The 26,861-nt window shown below is 46.6% G+C and overlaps 1 non-coding gene across 1 annotated transcript; it reads left to right on the forward strand.

The window, feature by feature from the left end:
- Positions 1 to 2,792: 2,792 nt before the first annotated feature.
- Positions 2,793 to 2,868, forward strand: trnak-cuu (transfer RNA lysine (anticodon CUU)). The gene has a single exon. It is a non-coding gene; the product is annotated as a tRNA-Lys (tRNA).
- Positions 2,869 to 26,861: the final 23,993 nt, after the last annotated feature.

Raw genomic sequence — 26,861 nt, forward strand, 5'->3', positions numbered from 1 at the left:
TGGACTTCCAGAAGGCATTTGATAAGGTCCCACATAAGAGACTGTTAGCTAAGTTAGAAGCCCATGGAATCGAGGGAAAAGTACGGACTTGGTTAGGAAATTGGCTGAGCGAAAGGCGACAGAGAGTAGGGATAATGGGTAGGTACTCACATTGGCAGAATGTGACGAGTGGAGTCCCGCAGGGCCTCAATTATTCACAATATTTATTAACAACTTAGATGAAGGCATAGAAAGTCTCATATCTAAGTTTGCCAATGACATAATGATTGGTGGCATTGTAAGCAGTGCAGATGAAAACATAAAATTACAAAGGGATATTGATAGATTAGATGAATGGGCAAAACTTTGGCAAATGGAATTCAATGGACAGAACAGGGTACTTTCTAAACGGTAAAAAGTAAAAAACAGTGGATGTCCAAAGGGACTTCGGGGTTCAGGTACATCGATCATTGAGGTGTCATGAACAGGTGCAGGAAATAATCAAGAAGACGAATGGAATACTGGCCTTGATATCTAGAGGACTGGAGTACAAGGGGGCAGAAGTTATGCTGCAGCTATACATAAACTCTGGTTAGACCACACCTGGAGGACTGCGAGCAGTTCTGGGCACCGCACCTTCGAAAGGACATATTGGCCTTGGAGGGTGTGCAGCGCAGGTTTACTAGAATGATACCCGGACTTCAAGGGTTAAGTTACGAGGAGAGATTACACAAATTGGAGTTGTATTCTCTCGAGTTTAGAAGGTTAAGGGGTGATCTGATCGAAGTTGATAAGATATTAAGCGGAACGGATAGGGTGGATGGAGAGAAACTATTTCCGCTGGTTGGGGATTCGAGAAGGAGGGGGCACAGTCTAAAAATTAGAGCCAGACCTTTCAGGAGTGAGATTAGAAAACATTTCTACACACAAAGGGTGGTAGAAGTTTGGAACTTTCTTCCGCAAACGGCAATTGATACCAGCTCAATTGCTAAATTTAAATCTGAGATAGATAGCTTTTTGGCAATCAAAGATATTAAGGGATATGCGCCAATGGCAGGTATATGGAGTTAGATCACAGATCAGCCATGATCTTATCAAATGGCGGAGCAGGTACGAGGGGCTGAATGGCCTACTCCTGTTCCTATATTGTTTGGATAAGAAGAGTCTAAATGGGTTAGAGGAGCAAAGGGATCTCGGGGTAGAGATACACAAACCACTAAAAGTAGTTACACAGGTTAATAAGGCAATAAGAAAAGGTAAACCAAGCATTGGGTTTCATTTCTAGGGGGATAGAATTGAAAAGCAGAAAAGTTATATTAAACTTAGTTGGACCACATTTGGAGTATTCTGCACAGTTCTGGTCTCCATATTATAGAAAGGGTGTAGAGGCATTGGAGAGGGTGCAAAAAATATTTCCAAGGATGATACCAGAACTGAAAGGATGCATTTATCAGCAAAGGCTAAACAGGCAGGCGCTCTTTTTTTCTGGAACAGAGAAGGCTGAGGGGTGACCTGATAGAGGTCTTTAAGATAATGATAGGGGTTTGATAGGGTAAACGTGGAGAAAATGTTTCCACTTATGGGGGAGACCAGAACTCGAGCTCATAAATATAAAATATTCGCTAATAAATCCAATAGGCATTTCAGGAGAAACGTCTTTACAGAAAGAGTGGTAAGAATGTGGAACTCACTACCACAAGGCGTAGTTGAGGCAAATAGCAGAAATGCATTTCAGGGGAAGCTCGATAAGCATATGCGGGGGAAAGGAATGGAAGGATATGGTGATAGGGTGAGATGAAATAGTGGGGAAGAGGCTCGTGTGGAGATAAACGCCGGCAGACTCCAGCTCGGCAGAATGCTCTGTTTCTGTGCTGTGGTTTCGGCGTAACTCGAGCAGTGAGTGAGAGAGGGAGCAGCAACGTGGGCAATGGGATGATGGGAGAATCTAGCCATGAACCTGGTTAAAAGTGGCCAACCACAAGATAATGTTAAGATATCATCAGCAGAACACGAACCTAAACTGAGCTCCGAGATCGAGTGTTGGAACATTCCTGGTTCAGTTCAGTGTTTGGTTGTTCTGTGTCTCCCTCATTTTCACGGACAGAATCAGAGTGGAAATTATTCGCTCCTGACCAGCGTATCTCGGGTCACTGGTTTGATTCCTCACTGATTCAAAGGTTTTTAATCACAAAACTTCAGCTTTCTTCTCTCAGTAATATTTTAAACGACATGTTTACAATGAAAAGCACGAAGAACATTTTAAAAAGAAAGAAATAAATCCTGAGGAAAATGGATTGTAATGTTGAGAGGTATAAAGAGTGAGAGGTCTGAGTTTTATTATCGAGCAATGAGTGGAATCCATCCCTCTGTCTGGGGACTCAATCTTAAAATTGGAGCGAAATAATTCATTGAAGAAAACAGTGAGCACTTCAGCGCACAAAGAACGGCAGAAATTTAGAAATCTCTCCGCCAAATGCTGTGGATTCTGAGTTAGTTCAAATTTTCAAGACAGATATTCATAGATTTTAAAAAAAAATTAACAAGGGATCTGTGTCCAAGACGGGTAGAGTTGAGGTAAAGGTCACAAATAATCTAACTCAATGGCACAGCAGGTTCGAGGGGCTGAATGGTCTTCTCCTGTCCCTGTGTTCCTGCAATGCTCAGCGCAAGGCTGGATGACAGGGAAAGGCATCAGACTGACTCCCAGACTGAAAATCGAAGGAGCTCCCCTCGGATTGTCGGCCAAACTGAGCCTTTGAAGCAAAGCCAACAGCTGCCTCTCTCCCAGCACATTCAGAGTGGGTTCGTAGAAGACCAGGCTGGTTCAGTCGGTAGAGCATGAGACTCTTAATCTCAGGGTCGTGGGTTCGAGTCCCACGTTGGGCGGTTTGTGTTTTATTTCTCACAAAGGGCTCCAGGTGCAAACTCTCATCAATTGATAAAATCCAGTGATATCATCGAACACTCCACTGAGCTGTGGGAAGAAAAATCATGAGCACGGTCAAACATCCAGGCCCGTCCCGATTCGAACTGTTCATTCCCTGCCCGTGGGTTATAACCCTCCAGGTTATCTCTTCAATTCAAGTTCATTAAATATGTTGATATTTAGAAAATGTTCAGTTCAGAAAATGACAATTCTGAATCCATTGGTCTCTCTGATCCCTCCCGACCTCCCCTGACCCTCTGATTCTCCATGAGTTCCTGATCTTCTCTCATACATTTTGTCTCTTTCCTTCTCCGATAACCTCAGGGAGTCCATGATCCTCTTCGATTCCTTGTCAGCGCCCCTCACACTCTCTGATACCCTCTGACACTCCCTTCCCCTCTCTGAGACCCCCTTACTCTCTCTGATAACCTCTGACACTCCCTTCTCCTCTCTGAGATCCCCTTACTCTCTCTGATACCCTCTGACACACCTTCACCTCTTTGAGATCCCCTCACACTCTCTGATAATCTCTGACACTCTCTTCCCCTCTCTGAGCCCCCTCACACTCTCTGATACCCTCTGACACTCTCTTCCCCTCTCTGGGATCCCATTACACTCTCTGATACCCTCTGACACTCCCTTCCGCTCTCTGAGATCCCCTTACACTCTCTGATACCCTCTGACACTCTCTTCCCCTCTCTGGGAACCCCTCACACACTCTGCTACACTCTGACACTCCCTTCCACTCTCTGAGATCCCCTCACACTCTCTGACCCCCTCTGACACTCCCTTCCCCTCTCGGAGATCCCCTTAATCTTTCTGATACTCTCTGACACTCCCTTCCCCTCTCTGAGCCCCCTCACACTCTCTGATACCCTCTGACACTCCCTTCCTCTCTCTGAGCTCCTCTCACTCTCTCTGATACCCTCTGACACTCCCTTCCCCTCTCTGGGATCCCCTTACTCTCTCTGATACCCTCTGACACTCTCTTCCCCTCTCCGAGATCCCCTCACACTCTCTAATACCCTCTGACACTCCCTTCCCCTCTCTGAGATCCCCTTACACTCTCTGATCCTCTCTGACACTCCTTTCCTCTCTCTGAGATCCCCTCACACTCTCTGATACACTCTGACACTCTCTTCCCCTCTCTGGGATCCCCTTACACCCTCTGATACCCTCTGACACTCTATTCCCCTCTCTGGGATCCCCTTACACCCTCAGATACCCCCTGACACTCCTTTCCTCTCTCTGAGATCCCCTCACACTCTCTGATACCCTCTGACACTCTCTTCCCTTCTCTGAGATCCCCTTACTCTCTCTGATACTCTCTGACTCTCCCTTCCCCTCTCTGAGAGCCCCTTACACTCTCTGATACCCTCTGGCACCCCCGTCCCCTCTCTGAGATCCCCTTACTCTCTCTGATAAACTCTGACACCCCTTCCCCTGTCTGAGATCCCCTTACTCTCTCTGATACCCTCTGACACTCACTTCCCCTCTCTGAGATCTCCTCACTCTCTCTGATACCCTCTGACACTCACTTCCCCTCTCTGAGATCTCCTCACTCTCTCTGATACCCTCTGGCACCCCTTCCCCTCAAGGGATCTGTTTCACAGGCGGGTAAATCGAATTGATGTACAGACCACCCCTGATCTAATTAAATGGAACCGCAGGTTCGAGGGGCTGGATAATCTTCTCCTGTCTCTTTGTTCCCAAATTTCTCAGCGCGGGGCTCGATGGCCAGTTTTTTTCATCAAGTGTTAAATGCAATAAAGTTTCAGAAAACCCATTAATCTCCTTCTTGCCCAAAGCAAAAGCGCTGGACTCAGATGATAAAGAGCAAGAAAGCCACATTTCAATCTCCAGTCAGATGTTTCAGTGCTGAGAACTTGTCCGTCTGATAATATGGCCGAGCAGTTTAAAGCACTATGTTTCGGTTATATTTGTCTGCGGAGGCGGGAGTTCAAATCGCAGTATTTTTGGCAATGCTTATTTTAATCTATTCTGCTGATTGGTGTTGCCATGTGGTTCCTTCGACATGTGGTTCCAATAGCACATGAGACGTTTCAAGCCGCACTTTATTTGCAGGAGGGAGGTTGTGGTTTTGGAGTCACAGGCTATGATTTTGATCCATCTACAAATTGTGGGATTGAACTGGAGCTTTAAACCAGCCCCTCAGGCCACTCAGACACCATACTTCCCATCGTGCACATCAGGGGCTAGTTTTACAGGAATAGAATTACCGCAAGCCAGAAAAGTAACCCTGAAACACCAATGCTCGAACGGCGTTGATGTGGTCGACATGGATTTTAGCAAGGCTTTTGACAAGGTCCCGCATGGCAGACTTATCAGAAAAGTGAAAGCCCATGGGATCCAAGGGAAAGTGGCAAGTTGGATCCCAAATTGGCTCAGTGGCAGGAAGCAAAGGGTAATGGTCGACGGGTGTTTTTGTGACTGGAATTCTGTTTCCAGTGGGGTTCCGCAGGGCTCAGTACTACGTTCCTTGCTTTTTGTGGTATATTTCAATGATTTAGACTTAAATGTAGGGGACGTGATTAAGAAGTTTGCAGATGATGCAAAAATTGGCCGTGGGGTTGATGGTGAGGACGGAAGCTGTGTTCTGCAGGAAGATATCAATGTGGGATGGAAAAGTGGCAAATGGAATTCAATCCGCAGAAATGTGAGGTAATGCTTTTGGGGAGGACAAACAAGGCAAGGGAACCCACAATAAATGGGACGATACTGAGAGGTGTAGAGGAAATGAGGGACCTTGGAGTGCATGTCCACAGATCCCTGAAGGTCACAGGACAGGTAGATAAGGTGGTTAAAAAGGCATACGGGATACTTTCCTTTATTAGCCGAGGCATAGAATATAAGAGCAGGGAGGTTATGCTGGAACTGTATAAAACACTAGTTAGGCCACAATTGAGTACTGTGTACAGTTCTGGTTACCGCATTACAGGAAAGATGTGATTGGACGAGAGAGGATACAGAGGAGATTTAGGAGGATGTTGGCAGGTCTGAAGAATTTTAGCTCTGAGGAATGATCGGATAGGCTTGAACAGGGGAGGCGGAGGGGAGATTTAATTGAGGTGTATAAAACAATGAGGGGCGGAGATAGGGTGGATAGGAAGGACCTATTTCCCTTAGCAGAGAGGTCAATAACTGGGGGGGAGGGGGGCATATATTGAAGGTGATTGGTAGAAGGATGAGAGGGGAGCTGAGGAGATGGATTCAGCTCAGTGATCGATAATAAAACTCACAGTTCTGCTCATTTTACATTCCAACCATTCACATCCATTTGGCTCAGTATTTATTTCTCTGCATCATATTCTGTTCGTGTTTCTCCTGATCATAATAGGTACACAAAAGCAGGAGGCCTTTCGGCCCATTGTGCCTGTGCTGGGCCTTTGAAAGAGCTATCCAATTAGTCCCATTCCCATGCTCTTTCCCCATAGCCCTGTAAATGTTTCCCTTGAAGTATTTATCCAATTTCCTGTTGGAAGTTACGACGATTGAATTTGCCTCCAATGTCCTTTAAGTCAATGCATTCCAGAACACTACAAACCGTTGCATAAAAAGTTTCCTCGTGTTGCCTCTGGCTCTTTTGCCGATCACCTTATTTCCGTGTCCTCCAGTTACCGAGACTTCTGCCAATCGGAACAGTTTATCTTTATTTATTTTGTCGAAACCCTTCATGATTTTGAACCCCTCTATCAAATCTCTAACCCCTCTAACCTTCTCTGTTCAAAGGAGAACAATCCCAGCTTCTCCAGTCTCTCCACGTAAATGAAGTCCCTCATCCCTGGGACCATTCTAGTAAATCTCTTCTGCACCCTCTCATCCTTGACATCCTTCCTAAAGTGCTGTGCCCAGAATTGGACACAATACACCAGCTGAGGCCTAACCAGTGTTTTATAAAGGTTTCGTATAACTTCCTTGCTTTTGTACTCAATGCCTCTGTTTATAAAGCCCAGGATCCCGTATTCCTCTTCAACAGCCTTCTCAACTTTCAATTATTTGTTTACACACACCCCCAGGTCTCTCTGTTCCTGCACCCCCTTTAAAATTGTACCATTTTGTTTATATTGCCTCTCCTCATTCTTCCTACCAAAATGCATCACTTCACACCTCTCTGTATTAAATTTCATCTGCCATGCGTCTGCACATTTCACCATTCTGTCTCTGTCCTCCTGAAGTCTGTTACTATCCTCCTCATTGTTTACTACATTTCCAAGTTTTGTGCCATCCACAAACTTTGAAATTATACTCTGGACCCAAGTCTAGATCATTAATATGTATCAAAAAGAGCAGTGGTCCCAATACTGACCCCTGGGGGACACCACTGTATTCTTCCCTCCAGTCTGAAAAACAACCGTTCACCACTCCTCTCTGCTTTCTGGCTTCAGCCTATTTTGTATCCATATTGCCACTGTGCCTTTAATTCTGTGGGCTTTAATTTTTCCAACTAATCTATTATGTGGCACTTTGTCAAATGCCTTTTGAAAGTCCATGTACACAACATCAACCGCACTCCCCTATCGATCTCAGTCTTGAATATACTCAACGACTGAGCATCCACAGCCCTCTGGGGTAGAGAATTCCAAAGATTCACAACCCTGTGAGTGAGGTGTGAATGGCATGTTGGCCTTTATTGCAGGGGGGTTGGAGTGTAAGAGTAAGGAAGTCTTACTACAATTGTACAGGGCTTTAGTGAGACCTCACCTGGAGTACTGTGTACAGTTTTGGTCTCCTTATCTGAGGAAGGATATACTTGCCTTTGAGGCGGTGCAATGAAGGTTCACTAGATTGATTCCTGGGATGAGAGGGTTGTCCTTTGAGGAGAGATTGAGTAAAATGGGCCGATACTCTCTGGAGTTTAGAAGAATGAGTGGTGATCTCATTGAAAAATATAAAATTCCGAGAGGGCTTGACAGGGTAGATGCTGAGAGGTTGTTTCCCCTGCCTGGAGAGTGTAGAACTTGGGGGCATAGTCTCAGGATAAGGGGTCGGCCATTTAAGACTATGATGAAGAGGAATTTCTTAACACAGAGGGTTGTGAATCTTTGGAATTCTCTCCCCCAGAGGGCTGTGGATGCCCAGTCGTTGAATATGTTCAAGGCTGAGATAGATTTTTGGACTCTAGGGGAATCAAGGGATATGGGGATCAGGCTGGAAAGTGGAGTTGAGGTCGAAAATCAGCCATGATCTGATTGAATGGCGGAGCAGGCTCGAGGGATCGTGTGGCCGAATCCTGCTCCTATTTGTAATGTTCTTATATTCTTATGTTCTCGGACACCCAGAGGCATTGATAAACACACCTGACCTATCAGAGCGCTCGGGAAACATGTTGGGACCTATCAGAGGGATGGTATACATATTGGAACTTCTTAATGGGGTGACTAAACACAGTGGAACCTATCAGGGGAATTGATAAACACACTGGGAGCTCGCAGAGTGATCGATGAGCTCACAGGGACCGATCACACCTTTTAATAAACACCCTGGGATCTATCAAAGTTTGCAAAACCACACTGGGACCTCTCAGATGAATTGATAAACACACTGGGACCTATCAGAGGGACGGTTAAATACACTGGGACATTTTGGAGGGTTGGTAAAGCTTATTGGGACTTGTCCAAGTCATGGTTCAACTCACTGGGACCCATCAGAGGGATAGATAAACATACAGGGGCCTATCAGGATTGATAAACACACTGGGATCTATCAGAAGGATTGATAAAAACACTGGGACCTGGACCTATCAGAGTGATTGATAAACACACTGTGACCTATCAGAGAGATTGATAATCACACTGGGACCTATCAGAGTGATTGATAAACACACAGGGACCTGGACCTATCAGAGTGATTGATAAACACACTGTGACCTATCAGAGACATTGATAATCACACTGGGATCTATCAGAGTGATTGATAAACAAACTGGGACCTATCAGAGTGATTGATAAAGACACAGGGACCTATCAGAGTGATTTATAAACACACTGGGACCTATCAGAGAGATTGATAAACACACAGGGAAAGAGAGGAACACTGGGACCTATCACAGCGATGGTTAAACACAGTGGAACCTGTCAGAGGGATGGTTAAACAAACTGGGACATTTCACAGAGATGCAAAAGCATGTTGGGTTATTGTCAGTGTGGGTGAGATAAATACTTGACAGTGTTTCTGAGATCAGTATTGTGTGTGGGTTTGATATTGCGAGTGAAGGTGAGGTCAGTAAAGTGACTCTGTTGGATATTGATAATATGGATGCGATCAGTGATGTTCCTGGGTTGGATATGCACAGTGTAGGTGAGATCAGTGAGATATGGGGGTTGGATATCAGCAGTGTAGGTAATAGACTCATAGAATCATAGAAATTTACGGCACAGAAGGAGGCCGTTAGGCCCATCGTGAATGTGCTGACCGATAAAAGCTATCGTGTCTAATTCCACTTGCGAGCACTTCAGGTGCACATCCAGGTACTTTTTAAATGAGTTGAGGATTTCTGCCTCTACCACCCTTTCAGGCAGTGAGTTCCAGACCCCCACCACCCTCTGGGTGATTTATTTTTCCTCAGCTCCCCTCCAATCCTTCGACCGATCACTTTAAATCTATGACCCCTGGATATCGATCTCTCTGCTATGGGAAATAGGTCCTTCCTATCCACCCTGTCTAGGCTCCTCAGAATTTTATACACCTCAATTAAATCACCCCTCAGCCTCCTCTGTTCCAAAGAGAACAACCCCAGCCGATCCAATCTTTCCCGATAGCTAAAATTCTCCAGTCCCGGCAAAATCCTCATAAATCTCCTCTGTACCCTCTCCAGTGCAATCACATTTTTCCTGTAATGTGGTGACCAGAACTGTACGCAATACTCAAGCTGTGGCCTAACTAGTGTTTTATACAGTTCCAGCATAACCTCCCTGCTCTTAGATTCTATGCCTCGGCTAATAAAGGAAAGTATTCCATATGCCTTCTTAACCGCCTTATCTATCTGTCCTGCTACCTTCAGGGATCTGTGGACATGCACTCCAAGGTCCCTCATTTCCTCTACACCTTTCAGTATCCTCCCATTTATTGTGTATTCCCTTGTCTTGTTTGCCCTCCCCAAATGCATTACCTCACACTTCTCTGGATTGAATTCCATTTGCCACTTTTCTGCCCATCTGACCAGTCCATTGATATCTTCCTGCAGTCTACAGCTTTCCTCCTCACTATCAACCACACAGCCAATTTTTGTATCATCTACAAACTTGTTAATCATACCCCCTACATTCAAGTCCAAATCATTAATATATACCACAAAAAGCAAGGAACCTGGTACAGAGCCCTGCGGAACCCCACTGGAAACAGCCTTCCAGTCACAAAAACACCTGTCGACCATTACCCTTTACTCATTTTGAGCCAATTCTGGATCCAACTTGCTGCTTTCCCTTGTATCCCATGGGCTTCTACTTTTTTGACCAGTCTGCCATGTGGGACCTTGTCAAAAGCCTTGCTAAAATCCACATACAATAGATCAAATGTGCTACCCTCATCGACTCTCCTTGTTACCTCCTCAAAAAATTCAATCAAGTTAGTCAGACACGACTTTCCCTTAACAAATCCATGTGGACTGTCTTTGATTAATCCGACCAATAGATGAGATCAGTGATGTGTCCAGGCTGGATATTGACAGTGTAGGTGAGGTCAGTGATGGGTCGGTGTTGGATATTGACAGTTTAGTTGAGGTCAGTGATATGTCTGGATTGGATATTGACAGTGTCGGTGAGGTCAGTGATGTGTCCGGGCTGGATATTGACAGTGTAGGTGAGGTCAGTGATGTGTGTGTGTTGGATATTGACAATGTCGGTGACGTCAGTGATGTGTCCGGGCTGGATATTGACAGTGTAGGTGAGGTCAGTGATGTGTGTGTTGGATATTTGCAGTGTAGGTGAGGTCAGTGATAGGTCGGTGTTGGATATTGATAGTGTAGGTGAGGTCAGTGATAGGTCGGTGTTGGATATTGACAGTGTAGGTGAGGTCAGTAATGTGTGTGTTGGATACTGACAGTGCAGGTGAGGTCAGTGATGTGTCTGTGTTGGATATTGACAGTGCAGGTGAGGTCTGTGACGTGTCTGTGTTGGATATTGACAGTGTAGGTGAGGTCATTGATGTGTTGGATATTGACAGGGTCGAGGCTGAGAGGTTGTTTCCCCTGACTGGAGAGTCTAGAACTTCGGGGCATCGTCTCAGGATAAGGGGTCGGTCATTTCAGACTGAGATGAGGAGGAATTTCTTCACTCAGAGGGTTGTGAATCTTTGGAATTCTCTACCCCTGAGGACTGTGGATGCTCAGTCATTGAGGCTAAGATCGATAAATTTCTGGACTCCAAGGGAACCAAGGGATATGGGGATTGGGCGCGAAAGTGGAGTTGAGGTCAACGAATGGCGGATCAGGCGCGAGGGGGAGAATGGCCTACTCCTGCTTCTATTCCTTCTGTTCTTGTGTCAGTGTTGTGTCTGAGTTGGATGAAAGTGCAGGTGAGGTCAGTGTTACGGACTCTCTCTGTTTCTCTCTGTCTCTCTTTCCATCTGTCTGTCTTTCTTTGTCCCTCTGTCCCCTTTATTTCCCTTTCTCTTTTTATCTCTCTCTCTCTCCCTTTCTCTGTCTTTCTTTTTGTCTCTCTCATTCTCCATCTCACTGTTTCTGTCTCTCTCTCTGTCTGTCTCTATCCCCCTCTCTCTATCCCTCTCTCTCACTGTCTCTGTCTCACTTTCTCTCTGTCTGTCTGTCTCTATCCCTCACTCACTCTCTGTCCCTCTCACCCTCTCTGTGTCTGTGTCTCTGTCTCTCTCTCTGTCTGTCTCCATCCGCCTCTCTCTGTCTCTATCCCTCATTCTCCCTCTCTCTCTCCCTCTCTCTATCCCCCCTCACTCTCTCTCTCTCTCTCTGGTGTATCGGTACCTTTATGTGGTCCAGCATCTCCTGTCCTGTTGATGGCAATTCCCTATTTTACCGCAGCCGTTCTCTGCTGCCCAATCTCTCTCTCTCTCTGTCTCCATCCCTCACTCTCTCTGTCTCAGTTTCTCTCTCTCTCCCCCTCTCTCTCTGTCTCAATCCCTCTCTCTCTCTCTGTTTCGCGATCCCTCTCTCTCTCTATCGCTATCCCTCTCTCTCTCTCTGTCTCTATCCCTCTCTCTCTCTATCCCTCTCTCTCTCTCTGTCTCCATCCCTCTCTCTCAATCTCTCTGTCGAAGTCTCTCTCTGTCTCTATCCCTCTCTCACTCTCTTTGTCTCAGTCTCTCTCTGTCTCTATCCCTCTCTCAGTCTCTCTGTCTCAGTTTCTCTCTCTATCCCACCCTCTCTATGTCTCAGTCTCACTCTGTCTATATCCCTCTCTCTCTCTGTCTCTATCCCTCTCTCTCTGTCTTTAGCCCCCTCTCTCTCTGTCTCTATCCCCCACTCTCTCTGTCTCAGTTTCTCTCTCTCTATCTCTCTCTCTCTCTGTCTCTCTCTATCTTTATCCCTCTCTCTCTCTGAATCCCTATCCCTCTCTCTCTCTCTCAACCCCCTCTCTCTCCATCCCCCTCTCTCTCTCTATCCCCCTCTCTCTCTCTATCCTTCTCTCTCTCTCTCTATCCCCCCTCCCTCTATCCCCCCTCTCTCTCTCTATCCCCCTTTCTCTCCCCCCCACTCTCACTCTCTCTCTCTATCCCCCCTCTCTCTCTATCCCCCCTCTCACTCTCGCTATCCCCCTCACTCTCCCTCTAAACCCCTCTCTCTCCCTCTATCCCCTCTCTCTCTCTCTCTCTCTCTCTATACCCCCCCTCTCTCTCTCTATACCCCCTCTCTCTCTTTCGATCGCCCCCTCCTCTCTCTCTCTCGCTGTCCCCCTTACTCTCTCTCTATAGCCCCCTCTCTCTCTATCTCTATCCCCCTCTCTCTCTCTCTATCCCCCCCCTCTCTCTCTACCCCCCCTCTCTCTCTAACCCCCTCTCTCTCTCTCTATCCCCCTCTCTCTCCCTCTATAACGCTCTCCCTCTCTCTCTCTCTATCCCCCCCTCTCTCTCTCTATCCCCCTCTCTCACTCTCTCTATCCCCCCTCTCTCGATCCTCCCTCTCTCTCTCTCTATCCACTCTCTCTCTATCCCCCCCTCTCTCTCTCTTTCACCCCTCCCTCTCTCTCTCTCTCTATCCCTCTCTCTCTCTATCCCCCTCTATCTCTCTCTATCCCCCTCTATCTCTTCCTATCCCCCACTATCTCTCTCTCTCTATCCCCCCTCTCTCTCTCTCTATCCCCCCTCTCCCTCTCTCTCTATCCCCCTCTCTCTCTCTCTCTATCCCCTTCTCTCTCGATCCCCCTCTCTCTCTCTATCCCTCTCTCTCTCCCTCTATCCCCCCTCTCTCTCTCTAACCCCCCCTCTCTCTCTCTATCCCCCTCTCTCTCTCTATCCCCCTCTCTCTCTCTCTATCACCCTCTCTCTCTATCCACCCCTCACTCTCTTTCTCTCCCCTCCTCTCTCTCTCTCTATCCCCCCTCTCTCTCTATCCCCCCTCTCTCTCTCTCTCTCCCCCCACTCTCTCTCTCTCTGTCCCCCCTCTCCCTTTCTCTATCCCACCTCTCTCTCTCTCTATCCCCCCTCTCTCTCTATCCCCCTCTCTCTCTGTATCTCTATTCCCCCTCTCTCTCTGTCTGTCTCGATCCCCCCCCCCCCCCACCTCTCTCTCTCTATCTGTCTCTCTCTATCTCTGGTTTGTAATGGTCCCTGTGTGCTGGCAGTGTGTTTCAGTGTCTCTGTTAATGTTACTCTATCTTGCCGCTGTTTTCTATCTTTTCACGGATGAGCCCTGACTGTGGACTTTCCAACAGATGCTGCCAACATCTGCTTGCAGATTTCAGGAGCCGGGCTGTGTTCAAACATCATGTTTTTGTGATCCAGTCACCAATCCCCGTGTAATTCTTAACGCTTCGCATTTCCACCTTTAATGGTGAAATTTAAAATAAATTTGTTGGACTATAACTTGGTGTTGTAAAATTGTTTACAATGGTGAAACGGGCAGTTAAACGAGTCGGTTAATCAGCTGAATGTACAAGATTAGCAGGCGGTGTTTAATTGACAGGAATTTAATGACTGGATTTCGCAAGATTCCCCATCTGTTGCAAACTCATTGAAATCTAATGTTATACAATGCTGTTGACAGCACTTACCAATCTGCTGTGTGCAACTGACTGTAAGGAACATGATGTAACCTCCCCTCCTCGCGGGGGTTTCATCCTCTCTAGAAATAGGAGCTCTCCTCAATGCATCGTGTAAGAGGGGCAGGGACTGGGAGTGACTGGGACTGGGACTGGGAGTGGGAGTGACTGGGACTGGGACTGGGAGTGGGAGTGACTGGGACTGGGAATGAGACTGGGAGTGGGCTGACTGGGACTGGGACTGGGAGTGACTGGGACTGGGAACGGGAGCGAGAGGCTGCAGTACAACCGACTCACGCCATGGACTACAGACTGTTAATGAGGATTGCCTACACCATAATTGCTGCTGTTTCTATCCCAGGTAAGTGACTGTGTGTTGCTGCTGTTGCTGATAATGTAAGATTGTGCTCTTCACCTGCTTGTCCTATTTGTGATATTAGTTCAACCAATGTCACATTTCCCATCTTCACTCAACTCCTTTGCACAAAGGATACTAATGGGAATCTCCAGTGTAAGTGCCGCTGCCCCGCGGATCTGTCTGACAAACTCTGATCCGGACCGCGCCCTCGCTCCAGATGACAGGTTTGTGACAGGGTCTGAGCTCCGCACTGACTGCAGAAAAACGGATCCTCACACATGCACTTTCTGTTCAGTCTGTGCCGGTCACTTGTTCCACCTGTTTCAGCTTCGCGCTTCCTGCTTTCCCGCTCGGTTCTGGTTTAGTGCAATAACTGGAAGCCACAGATTGCAATAACATCTGCCAGATTCGATTATATCGCCAGTCATTGCTTTCAAACTGTTTAATATTGTGATTAACGGGCGTTGCTCGGGTTATATTGAGCAGTGCAGATTGACTGAGCTCCTCCCATCTCTCGCTCTCTGTCTCTGTCTGACTCTTTCTCTCTCCTTCTGTGTGTGTGTGTGTGTGTGTGTGTGTCTGTCTCTCTCTGCCTCTGTCTGTCTCTCTGTCTACCTGCCTCTGTCTGTCTCTCTGTCTCCCTTTCCATGTTTCACTCTCTATCTCTCTCTTTGTCTGTCTGTCTGTCTCGCTCTCTGCTTCTCTTTCTCTCTCTCTCTCTCTCCATTTCACTCTGTCTCTTTCTCTCTCTCTTTTCTCTCTCTCTCACTCTCCATTTCACTTTCTCTCTCTCTCTCTCTTTTCTCTCTCTCTCTCATTCTCTCCGTTTCACTCTTTCTCTGCATCGCTCTCTGTCTCTCTTTCTATTTTTCCCTCTCTCCTCTGAGTTCACTGCCCTCCTATCCTCCTTTAATCTCTCCCTCCATATAAACTCCCTTACCCATATTCACAGTCACCCTCTCGACCTTGCCATCTCACGTGGCCTCTCTACTCCCATCACGGATAAGGCCATCTCTGAGAACTTATTTGTAACCCTCTCGTCCCACATCCCCTTTCACCCTCCCAACCCCACTCCCTTCAGTGTTTCCCCTGGAAAAAAAACTCTCCCTCAAATCACTTACAACGGCACTTTCAAATTCCCAACTCTTTCACCCTTTGGCCCTCCATTCACCACAACATTTCTGCAACGACCGATCTGCTCAATCACACCCTCACCTCCACCTTTGGTGCCCTTGTCCCCATTAAAACCATTACTCTCTCTCACCCTGGTCGTCCCCCCCCCCCACCCCGGTACGGCCCCCATCTCCAGTACCTTAAGTCCAAGGGACGCAGACATGAACGTTTATGTTGGGCGACTGGTTTCACCATTTATCGCCAGATCTCTCTGTTCTAATATTCCTTTTAGAATTGTGCCCTCTCGTTTATTTTGCCTCTCCTCGTTCTTCCTACTGAAATGTATCACTTCGCATTTTACTGCATTAAATTTCATGCACTGCCACGTGTCGATCTGTGCCCTCAGATCATCTGCCTTATTCACTATAATGTGGAGATGCCGGTGATGGACTGGGGTGGACAAATGTAAGGAATCTTACAACACCAGGTTATAGTCCAACAAATTTATTTTAAAATCACCAGCTGTCGGAGATTATCCCCTTCGTCAGACGAATGAGTGAAAAGGTTCTCAAATCGCATATCTCATACTATGCTGGGACAGAATCACACCAATCAAAAGGTCTCGTTTTTATTCAAACAGGCCAGTCTCGGAGAACAGCACGTCCCAGTACACTGGATATACATTGTGTCAATTACACAGGCAGGCAGAAAGAAACCCAAAATGGCAGAGAGAGAGAGAGAATATTAAAAAACATATAATTTTTCCCCCCCTTTTTTTTCCCCCCTTTTTGATGGTGGGGTTACGTGTAGCGTGACATGAACCCAAGATCACGGTTGAGGCCGTCCTCATGGGTGCGGAACTTGGTTATCAACTTCTGCTCGACGATTTTGCGTTGTCGTGTGTCTCGAAGGCCGCCTTGGAGAACGCTTACCCGAAGATCGGTGGCTGAATGTCCTTGACTGCTAAAGTGTTCCCCGACTGGGAGGGAACCCTCCTGTCTGGCGATTGTTGTGCGGTGTCCGTTGATCCGTTGTCGCAGTGTCTGCATGGTCTCGCCAATGTACCATGCTCCGGGGCATCCTTTCCTGCAACGTATGAGGTAGACAACATTGGCCGAGTCACAGGAGTATGAACCATGTACCTGGTGGGTGGTGTCCTCTCGTGTGATGGTGGTATCCGTGTCGATGATCTGCCATGTCTTGCAGAGGTTGCCATGGCAGGGTTGTGTGATGTCGTGGACGCTGTTCTCCTGAAAACTGGGTAACTTGCTGCGAACGATGAATAACAACGAGACCTTTTGATTGGTGTGATGCTGTCCCAGCATAGTATAAGATATGCGATTTGAGAACCTTTTCACTCATTCATCTGACGAAGGGGATAATCTCCGAAAGCTTGTGATTTTAAAATAAATTTGTTGGACTATAACCTGGTGTTGTAAGATTCCGTACATTTATTCACGATAATTCTTGCATTGATGTATATACTTTTCTCCTGATGGCCTATAACTGCATGGTACAAAATAAAGGGAGTGTAGCAACAGAGAGACCTTTAGGTGAATGTGCACAAATCTTTTCAGGAGGCAAGACAAGTTTATAAGGCTGTTAAAAAAGCATACGGAATCCTTGGCTTTATAAACAGGGACAGAAGATATAAAAGCAAGGAAGTTAAGCTAAACCTTTTCAAAACACTGGTTAGGCTTCAGCTGGAGTATTGTGTCCAATTATGGGCAGCGCACTTTAGGAAGGATGTCAAGGCCTTAGAAAGGGTGCAGAAGAGATTTACTAGAATGGACCCAGGGATGAGGGACTTCAGTTATGTGGAGAGACTGGAGAAGCTGGGGTTGTTCTCCTTGGAACAGAGAAGCTTGAGGCGAGATTTGATAGAGGTGTTCAAAATCACAAAGTGTTTCGATGAAGTAAATAAAGAGAAACTGTTCTCATTGGCAGAAGGGTTCAGAACCAGAGGACATAGATTTAAGGTGATTGGCAAAAGAACCAAAGGTGACATGAGGAAAAACCCAAAAATGTTTTATGAATACATAAAGAGCAAAAGGGTAACTAAGGAAAGAGTAGGGCCGATTGGAGACCAAAAAAGTAACATGTCTGGAGGCAGAAGATGTGGGTGTGGTTCTTCATGAATACTTTGCATCTGTCTTCACAAAGAGGTGGACGATGCAGAGATTGTAGTTGAGGAGGAGTGTGAAATATTGAATGGGATAAACTTAATGAGGGAGGAAGTATTAAGGGATTTAGCATCTTTGAAAGTAGATAGATCGCCATTTGATCGCACTGTCCATTTCCAGAGATGTGTCCACATTTCATATTACTGTCCTTCTCCAGAGATCAGTGCTGCACAGTTCAAGAGGTCACTGTCCATTCGATAGCACTGTCCAGGTCCAGAGATCATTCTCCATTTTATCGCACTGCCCATGACTGGAAATCAGTCACCTCTTGATAGCACTGTCCAGGTCAAGAGTTCAGTCTCCATTTGACAGCACTGTGCCTATCGAGAGATCAGTCTCCATTTGTTTGCAGTGTCCAGGTCTGGTCTTCAGTGTCTATTTGATAGCACTGTCCAGGCCCAGACGTGTTTCCTTTTCATGGCACAGTCCAGGTCTGGGGTTCAGTCTCCATTTGTTTGCAGTGTCCAGGTCTGGGAAACAGTGCGCAATTGATAGCAGGGTCCAGGTCAGGATATAATTAAATAAATAAAATAATGGGAGGACAGAGAGATGTGTTGCTGCTGCAATATGTGGGAGCTTGTGGACATTTTTGTCCAGGACGACGACATCTGCAGTCAGTGTCAACGGCTCGAGGAACTTCGGATCCGAATTGAGGAGCTGGAGTCCGAGCTGCGGACATTGCGAGACATCAGGGAGGGAGAAAGCGACATGGACCTTTTGCTCCAGGAGGCAGCCATACCCCATAGATTAAATACTTTAGAATTGACAGGTGGTCAGGGACAGGATGGTGTGACTGCGAGTCAGGCAGGTGCGGGAATCCAGGAGGGAGTATTGCAGGAGCCTCAGCCCCTGCGCTTGTCCAATAGCTTTGAGGTTCTTGCAACCCTTGTGGACAAGTGCGGGGACTGCGGGGAGGACGAGCAAACTGACCACGGCACCGTGGCACAGGAAGCCGTTCAAGTGGGGGGAGTAAAAAGGAAGGTGTTTGTAGTAGGCGACAGTATAGTTCGAGGGTGAGACACTGTTCTCTACAGCCAGGAGAGTGAGCCCCGAAGGCTATGTTGCCCACTCGGTGCCAGTCTGAAGGACACCTCCTCCGGGCTGGAGAAGAACTTGGAGTGGGAGGGGGAGGATCCATTTGTCGTGGTCCACGCAGGTACCAACGACGTAGGTCGGGCTAAGAAAAAGGCTCTGCTGAGAGTTTGAGCAGTTAGGGACTAAATTAAAAAGCAGAAACACAAAGGTAATGATCTCTGGATTATTACCTGAGCCACGAGCAAATTGGCACAGGGTCAATAGGATCAGGGAGATGAATGCGTGGCTCACAGATTGGAGTGGGAGAAGTGGGTTTTGTTTCATGGGCCATTGGCACCAGTACTGGGGAACGAGAGAGTTGTTCCGTTGGGACGAACTACACATGAACCATGCTGGGACCAGAGTTAGAGCGAATCGAATTTCCAGGGAGGTAGACAGGGCTTTAAACTAAATAAGCGGGGGAGTGAGAGGGGGGGGGGGGGTGAGAGTCCTGGTGGAGAGAGATCTGGAATGCTTAAGAGGAAAGACAAAGAAGCAGTGCACGAAAGTGATTGGGGTAAGGATAACCAGATTGTGTCAGGAAGGGACAGAGCGTACAAACAATAATGCACTAACAGATAGGGTCCAGGTGAGAAAAAATGGTCATAAGACAAATAGGGCAACAGTAAAAAAATGTTAAGATGTCTAAAAATGTTGAAAAGACAAATCTAAAGGCACTGTATCTGAATGCAATGCACGAAGCATTCGTAATAAGGTAGATGGATTAACAGCGCAAATAGATGTTAACGGATACGATAGAATTGCAATCACACAGACATGGCCTCAGGGTGATCAAGGCTGGGAGCTGAATATCCAAGGGTATTCAATATTTATGAAGGAAAGGTAAAAAGGAAAAGGAGGTGGGGTGGCGTTGTTAGTAAGGGATGAAATCAGAGCAATAATGAGAAAGGATATTGGCTCAGAAAATCAAGATGTCGAATCAGTCTGGGTGGAGTTAAGAAGCACCAAGGGGCAGAAAACACTGGTGGGGAGTTGTTTATAGGCCTCCAAACAATAGTGATAATGTAGGGGATGGGATCAAACAGGAAATTAGAGATGCATGTAACAAGGGTACTCCAGTAATCATGGATGACTTTAATCTGCATATCGACTGGCCAAACCAAATTAGCAATAATACTGTGGAGGATGAATTCCTGGAGTGTGTACGAGATGGTTTTTTAGACCAGTACATTGAGGAGCCAACCAGGGCACAGGCTATCCTAGATTGGGTATTGTGCAATGAGAAGGGGTTAATTAATAATCTTGTTGTGAGGGGTCCTTTAGTGAAGAGTGATCATAACATGATAGAATTCTTCATTAAGATGGAAAGTGAAGTCCAATCCGAAACTAGGGTCCAAAATCTAAACAAAGGAAACTACGAAGGTATGAGGAGTGAGTTGGCTCTGATAGATTGGGAAGCTGCATTAAAAGTCATCACGGTGGATAAGTTATACATTCCTTTCTGGTGCAAAAATACAAAAGGAAAAGCGGCCCAACCGTGGCTAACAAAGGAAATTAAGGGTAGTATTAGATCCTAAGAGGATTCATATAAAGTTGCCAGAAAAAGTGGCAAGCCTGAGGATTGGGAGCAGTTTAGAATTCAGCAGAAATGGACCAAGAGACTGATTCAGAGGGGTAAATAGAGTATGAGAGTAAACTTGCAAGGAACATAAAAGTGGACTGTAAATGTTTCTACAAGTATGTAAAAAGAAAAAGATTAGTGAAGACAAATGTGGATCCCTTACAGTCAGAAACAGGAGAATTTATAATGGGGAACAAGGAAATGGCAGAGTAATTAAACAAATACTTTGGTTCTGTCTTCACGGAAGAGGACACAAATAACTTCCCAGAAATGCCAGGGAACCAAGGGTCTAGTGAGAAGGAGGAATTAAAGGAAACTAATATTCGTAAAAAAAAATGCTGGAGAAATTAATGGGACTGAAAGCCGATAAATCCCAAGGGCCTGATAATCTGCATCCCAGAATAGTAAAAGAGGTAGCCATGGAAATAGTGGATGCATTAGTTGTCATCTTGCAAAATTCGATAGATCATGGAACAGTTCCTGCAGATTGGAGGATGGCAAATGTAACCCCACTATTTAAAAAAGGAGGGAGAGAAAACAGGGAACTACAGACCGGTTAACCTAACATCAGTCGTGGGGAAAATGCTAGAGTCTATTGTAAAGGATGTGATAACAGGACATTTAGAAAATAACATTCGGGATTAGACAAAGTCAACATGGATTTATGAAAGGGAAATCATGTTTGAAAAACCTACTGGAGTTTTTTTGAGGATGTAACTCGTAGAATAGATAAGGGAAAACCAGTGGATGTGATATATTTGGATTTTCTGAAGATTCTTTGATAAAGTCCCACATAAGAGGTTAGTGTGCAAAATTAAAGCACATGGGATTGGTGGTAATATACTGGCATGGATTGAAAATTGGTTAACAGACAGGAAACAGAGAGTAGGAATAAAGGGGTGTTTTTCAGGGTGGCAGGCGGTGACTCGTGGGGTACAGCAGGGATCAGTGCTTGGGCCCCAGCTATTCACAATATATATCAATGATTTGGATGATGAGTGGGATCATCAGTTGTGAGGAAGATGCAAAGAGGCTTCAAGGCGATTTAGACAAGTTGAGTGAGTGGGCAAATGCATTGCAGATGCAGTATAACGTGGAGAAATGTGAAGTTATCCATTTCAGAAGGAAAAACAGCAAGGCAGAGTATTATTTAAATGGTGATAGATTGGGAAATGTTGATGTACAAAGGGACCTGGGCGTCCTTGTCCACCAGTCACTGAAAGCAAACATGCAGGTGCAGCAAGCAGTTCGGAAGGCAAATGGTATGTTGGCCATCATTGCAAGAGGATTTGGGTACAGGAGCAAAGATGTCTTACTGCAAATATACAGGGCCTTGGTGACACTACACCTGGAGTATTGTGTGCAGTTTTGGTCTCCTGACCTAAGAAATGATACACTTTCCATGGAGGGAGTGCAGCGAAGGTTCACCAGACTGATTCCTGGGATGGCAGGACTGTTGTATGAGGAGAGATTGGGTCGTCTCGGTCTGTATTCTCTCGAATTTAGATGAATGAGGGGTGATCTAATTGAAACATATAAAATACTGACAGGGCTAGACAGACTGGATGCAGGGAGGATGTTTCCCCTGGCTGGGGGGGGGTCCAGAACGAGGGGTCACAGTCTCAGGATATAGGGTAGGACATTTAGGACTGAGATGAGGAGAAATTTCTTCACTCAGAGGGTGGTGAACCGATGGAATTCTCTACCACAGAAGGCTGTGGAGGCCAATTCACTGAATATATTTAAGAAGGAGACAGATTGGTTTCTAGAAACAAAAGGCATCAAGGGATATGGGGAGAGAGCGCAGGAATATGGTATTGAGATAGAGGATCAGCCATGATCATATTGAATGGCGGAGCAGGTTCGAAGGGCCGAATGGCCTACTCCTGCTCCTATTTTCTATGTTTCTATTTGTTAGCACTGTCCAGGTCTGTGGATCAGTATCCATTTGATAGCACTGCCAAAGTCCAGAGATCAGTCATTGCTTGATAGCACTGGCCAGGACATAGAATCATAAAAAAATTAAGGCACAGAAGGAGGCCATTCGGCCCATCGTGCCTGGCCAGCTGAGAAACGATCCACCCAGCCGAATCCCACTTTCCTGCATTTGGTCCGTTGCCCTGCAGGTCACGGCTCTTCAGGTGCACATCCAGTTATTTTTAAAAATGAGTTGAGGGTTTCTGCCTCTACCACCCTCTCAGGCAGTGAGTTCCAGACCCCCACCACCCTCTGGTAGAAGGATTAGAGCAGAAATGAGGCAAAACATTTTCACCCAATCACTTTAAATCTATGCCCCCCAGTTATTGACCCCTCCGCTAAGGGAAATGGGTCCTTCCTATCCACTCTATCTAGGCCCCTCATAATTTTATACACCTCAATCAAATCTCCCCTCATCCTCCTCTGTTCCAAGAAAAATAGCCCCAGCCTATCCAATCTGTCATCATGGCTAAAATTCTCCAGTCCTGGCAACATCCTCTTAAATCTCCTCTGCAACCTCTCTGGTGCAATTACATCCTTCCTGTAATGTGGTGACCAGAACTGTGCACAGTACTCAAGTTATGGCCTAACCAATGTTTATAGAGTTCTAGCATAACATTCCTGCTTCGATATTCTATGCCTCGGCTAATAAAGGAAAGTATCCCGTATGCCTTCTCAACACCTTTTCAACCTGTCTTGCTGCCTTCAGGGATCTGTGGACCTGCACTCCAAGGTCCCTCACTTCCTCTACACCTCTCAGTGTCCTCCCATTTATTGTCTATTCCCTTGCCTTGTTTGCCCTCCCCAAATGCAGTACCTCACACTTCTCCGGATTGAATTCCATTTGCCACTTTTCTGCCCATCTGACCAGTCCTTTCTATCAGCCACATGGCCTATCTTTGTGTCGTCTGCAAATTTCTTAATCACGCCCCCTCCGTTTCAGTCCAAATCATTAATGTATACCACAAAAAGCAAAGGCCCAATTCCCGAGCCCTGCGGTACTCCACTGGAAACAGTCTTCCAATCGCAAAAACACCCGTCAGCCATTACCATTTGCTGACTGTCACTGAGCTAATTTTGAATCCAATTTGCCACATTCCCTTGGATCCCATGGGCATTTACTTTTTTGACCAATCTGCCATGTGGGACATTCGATGAGTCTCCATTTGATAGCACGTCCAGGCCGGGAGTTCAGTGTCCATTTCAAATCACTGTCCAGGTCCAGAGATCAGTGTCCATTTGATCGACGACCCGGTCTGAAGGTCGGACAGGTTGCACCTCAACAGAGCTGGGACCAATGTCCTCTCAGGGAAATTCACAAGTGCTGGGGGGAGAGGGTTTAAACTAATGTGGCAGAGGGATGGGCACCAGAGGGAATACGAGGAGGTCTAAGACTGGTTTGCAGTGCGTGTGTGTAAACGCACGAAGAGTGGTACATGAGGTCGGTGAGCTTCAGGCACAAATAACCACATGGGAATATGGTGTAGTGGCGATAACGGAGACCAGGCTCATAAAAAGGCAGGATTGGGTACTAAATATTCCTGGATACAAGGTGTTCAGGAAAGATAGGGAAGGAATGAAAGGAGGTGGTGGCAATTTTACACAATGTTGTTGGTGCACTGTAACAGTTTGGCTGGAGGCGTGGCTCGTTCTGGAGCACAATCTTCAGCACTGCAGTCGGGATGTTGTCGGGGCCCATAGCCTTTGCTGTATCCAGTGCACTCAGCCATTTCTTGGTATCACGTGGAGTGAATCGAATTGGCTGAAGACTGGCATCTGTGATGGTGGGGATATCGGGAGGAGGCCGAGCTGGATCATCCACTCGGCACCTCTGACTGAAGATGGTTGAAACGCCTTGTCTTTTGCATTCACATGGTGGACTCTGCCATCGTTGAGGATGGGGGTGTTCACGGTGCCTCCTCCTCCCGTTAGTTGTTTAAATGTCCACCACCATTCACAACTGGATGTGGCAGAACTGCAGGGCTATGATCTGATCTGTTGGTTGTGGGATCGCTTAGCTCTGTCCATAGCATGCTGGTTACCCTGCTTAGCATTCATGTAGTCCTGTGTTGTACCTTCACCAGGGAGGCACCTCATTTTTAGGTACGCCTGGTGCTGCTCCTGGCATGCTCTTCGACACGCCTCATTGAACCAGGGTTGATACCCTGGCTTGTTGGTAATGGTAGAATGAGGAATATGCCGGGCCATGAGGTTACAGATTGTGCTGGAATACAATTCACCTGCTGCTGATGGCCCACAGCGCCTCATAGATGCCCAGGTTTGAGCTGCTAGATCGTTTCTGAATCGATCCCATTTAGCACAGTGATGGTGTCCTCAGTGTGAAGACGGGACTTCGCCTCCATGAGGACTGTGCAGTGGTCAATCCGACCAATACTGTCATGGACAGATGCATCTGCGACCGGTAGATCTCTGTTTCCACCTTTACCTCCCACAGCAAACATGATTCACCCCATGATCTTCATCTATTTCTATCCAATAGAATTTATCTAATGCCTCCTCCTTTTCTTTAGTGAAGATAGAAGCAAAGTACTCATTGACCAGAAACTTAACTGGACTAGCCATACAAATACTGTGGCTACAAGAGCAGGTCAGAGGCTGGGTATTCTGCGGCGAGTGACTCACCTCCTGACTCCCCAAAACCTTTCCGCCATCTACAAGGCACAAGTCAGGAGTGTGATGGAATACTCTCCATTTGCCTGGATGAGTGCATCTCCAACAACATTCAAGAAGATCGACACCATCCAGGACAAAGCAGCCCGCTTGATTGGCACCCCATCCACCACCCTAAGCATTCACTCTCTTCACCACCGGCGCACAGTGGCTGCAGTGTGTACCATCCACAGGATGCACTGCAGCAACTCGCCAAGGCTTCTTCGACAGCACCTCCCAAACCTGCGTCCTCTACCACCTTGAAGGACAAGAGCAGCAGGCACATGGGAACAACACCATCTGCACGTTCCCCTCCAATTCACACATCATCCCGACTTGGAAATATATCGCCGTTCCTTCATCGTCGCTGGGTCAAAATCCTGGAACTCCCTTCCGAACAACACTGTGGCAGAACCTTCACCACACAGACTGCAGCAGTTCAAGAAATCGGCTCACAACCACCTTCTCAATGGCAATTAGAGATGGGCAATAAATGCCGGCCTCGCCAGCAATGCCCACATCCCATGAACGAATAAATTTTTAAAAATTGATGGCACTGCCCAGGTTTGGGGTTCAGTCTCCATTTGCTAAACACAATGATCTCAGTATAAATTCCTCACAAACTCCTGTCCAATCTTTGTTGTCAATCTGATGAGTGATTTTCCTGATCTTTTTTGTTCCGATTTCTCCCAGTTAACCTGCTGGTGATCCTGATCTTATCCCGGGGAAAGTGTGGTCTGTCTCGATGCATCTCCTGTTACCTGGTGTCCATGGCAGCGGCTGATCTAACCGTTATCCTCACTGCTGTGATACTGGACCGTATTGTCACCCTTTATTTCATTGATATATTCACAGAGAGCGTTACCATGTGTGGTCTCGGTGAATGCCTCACTCATGCAGCCACAGACTGTTCTGTCTGGTTCACCGTGGCTTTCACCTTTGATCGATTTGTGGCCATTTGTTGCCAGAAGCTGAAAACGAAATATTGCACCGCGAGAACAGCGGCTGTGGTTCTGGGAACAGTGAGTGTGTTGAGCTGTTTGAAGAACATCCCTTGGTATTTTCGATATGAAGTTATCTATCTTTTGTCTATGCCGTTATTTTGCTGGGTGAGGTTGAGCTACTACACCTCACCCCTGTGGAAAGCATTCGACTACTTTCATCGTGCGTTAACCCCACTGCTCCCGTTCGTCTTGATTCTGCTCCTCAACGCTCTGACGGTCAGACACATTTTACTGGCGAGTCGAGTACGCAGGGCGCTCCGGGGGAAGCGTGATCGGGAGAATCACAAGGATACAGAGATGGAGAACCGCAGGAGGTCCATCGTTCTGCTCTTCAGCATATCTGCAAGCTTCATACTGTTGTGGATGACACAAGCTGTGTACACCATCCACGAACGGATTGTGTTAAATCACGTCACTGATCTATTCTTCGGCTACCACCTTCATGACTTAGGATACATCGCGCCGATACTGCAACTCCTCAGTTCCTGCAGTAACACCTGCATCTACGTCTTGACTCAGACCAAAGTCAGACAGGAGTTTAAGACTGTGCTCACTTATCCCTTTGTTCTGATTCTCCAGTTGGTTGAATAAACCCAAGAGCTGACCGCTCTGCTGCTCGAGAGGCGAGATTGTTTCACATTCCATCCCATAAATCCCATCCCATAAACCCCATCCCAGCTCCTGTCACTGGACACACAAAACATCACAGAAACTATTGGAATCATGTGGCATTTTAAAGCAAATCCAACAATACCTGGCTTTGAGCTCACTTCACGCTGACTGACAGACAGAATTGTGAACAATTG

The sequence above is a fragment of the Heptranchias perlo genome, chromosome 42 (genome assembly GCF_035084215.1).
Source record: "Heptranchias perlo isolate sHepPer1 chromosome 42, sHepPer1.hap1, whole genome shotgun sequence".
NCBI classification, from domain to species: Eukaryota; Metazoa; Chordata; class Chondrichthyes; order Hexanchiformes; family Hexanchidae; genus Heptranchias; species Heptranchias perlo.